This window comes from Echinops telfairi, unplaced genomic scaffold (assembly GCF_000313985.2).
Source record: "Echinops telfairi isolate 266 unplaced genomic scaffold, ASM31398v2 ScPeMD7_7410;HRSCAF=8448, whole genome shotgun sequence".
NCBI lineage: Eukaryota > Metazoa > Chordata > Mammalia > Afrosoricida > Tenrecidae > Echinops > Echinops telfairi.
The window spans coordinates 21,594,441-21,596,606 of NW_022111310.1; positions in this window are offsets into that span (position 1 = coordinate 21,594,441).

Sequence of the window (2,166 nt, forward strand, 5' to 3'; positions counted from 1 at the left end):
CCGATGCAGCCCTGGATGCTGGAGCAGCCGTGTGGAGACCCCTGCTAGTGCTGAGATGCTTGTTTGTTCACTGACTCAGCTTTCCTCCTGCAGTCAGCATCATTGCCTCTGTTTTGTGAGGTGGAGGACTTTGTGGACTGGTGTTGGGTTAATGGGTTAATGTTAGAGTTGTGGGCTTGGGCAGCATTGGGTTGGGATGTTTTTGTGATACACATTTTCTTTACATAAAACTCTCTCATACATGAGTCACTGTGGATTTGTTTCTCCAAAGTACCCAGGCTAATACACCATCTATACCACCAAATACAACAGAGAATAACTAACGACCCATGTTCAGGTATGGAGCCCATAGAATTCCTGAGATTTGGAAGGAATGGAAGATTAAGGATCAAAGTTCTGTGTGGACAGTGGAGAGTACTTGAGGAACTTGATTGGAGGATGAGCCTCTCTTCAGTGGGAAGTTTGGCTTATAATTATGTTTTTCACAAAGTTTAGGAGTAAATCTGGGGATCTGTGGAAGGTCTGTGGGATACATTAATTCCAGTAGGGATGACATTCCAAATCCCATACTGCATTTTAGGCCTTTTTATATTTCTTAAGTCTGATGTAAAGCATTCATTGGACATGTTCCAGTTTTTCCTGTGCTTTGGATATTTGCTAATCATACTTCTGGCCTAATCATCTCCAGATTCCAAGATATCCTCCCTGTGGAAAACAAGAAAAAGAGAACTTCTTGTGGTCGACAAATAAAACTTGTTTTCATCCCCCTCCTGTCAAATGTGAGTATTATCCAGGCTTGGGCTCCATGAGCACAGGGTGCCCACAGTGAGGTGTTATAACGGGGCTCAGAAGGATAGTTTGGGATGACATCGGGCACAAACTAAAATCATTTGTCTTGGGCTGACCTTTAGAAAAGGGAGCAGGCATTCCTTCTAATAATCTCCTTCTTTTTAGGAGGACATTGCTAAGAAAAGGAGGAAAAAATGTGCTTACTGACCACTTAGCAGAGGACATTTTGTAAATATTCTGGTCATTAGTTCACTCAAACAATACTTGTTGATAACTTATTATATACTGGGTTTTGAGTGGGAATCAATCCTGTAGCTTTGGATGTAATGGATAGTCTAGCATGTTTAAAGACTCATCTAGAAGAGAGATTGTAGAGGGTAATTTGGTAGAGAATCGGCAAGTCTTTTGGATATAATGCACCTAATAGATGTTTGCTCAAATTTGAAAATGCTGAACAATGTGAGATCTCAGCTTGATTAGCAATTGCATTTATGGCATTTTTATAGTCTTCTTTCCTCCTGGGCTTAAGCCACCATTTCTTCACTCATCAGTGTCAACTGTCTTTACACTCGACTCTTTTTGAAGTTGTTCCAACCTTCCTTAAACCATTTGGTTCAAAACACTCTTGTCTTATATGGGGCAACATTATCATAAACTTATTGAAAAGTCTCAGGGATTTTGGAAGTAGATTTCTCGAGTCCTGTCAAAAATTTGACATTCACTTTGACCTCAAGATCATGTTTTTCCATGACATAAAAAACAGCAGCTTGTTTTTGAAGGCACCCTAATGAGATAAAGATGGGTCTATGATCAAGAGAACTTGCCTGCCTCCATCAACTTATCATGGAGACATATTTGAACATGTTCTGTTAAGAACAAACCCAGTGGTTGGATTCAGCCCATTCACAATTGTTCGGCAGAACACATACCTAATTTTTTTAATTTTAATTTTTATTTAGGAGAACTGATTGTTAAAATGACACTTGTCATCAGGTTTTTCTGTGGTGGGTGGATGGACAGCAGCCCACTATGGATATACAAAACATTTACATTCCTTACTCTTTTCTCAACATTCATCTGTGTAACAGCATAGTCTAAGCACCCATAGTAATGTTGCTACTACCCATAGGCATAAAAAATTAAATGGAATTATGATTGTTATGTTCACTTATTCATTTCATAACACTAATTATACTTTTGATGAAATACTACAATTTTATTCCCTTGCATTTGTAACTTCAGTAAACAAATATTATAATGTAAAGAGACACATGTCAAGCAACCAGAGAGTGACCCATTGTCATTTGTTTAAGCTTTGTGTTACTCCCCAAATTCCCAAGAGCTATTATGAGTGAATTTTGCAATTCCTGAAAGTGT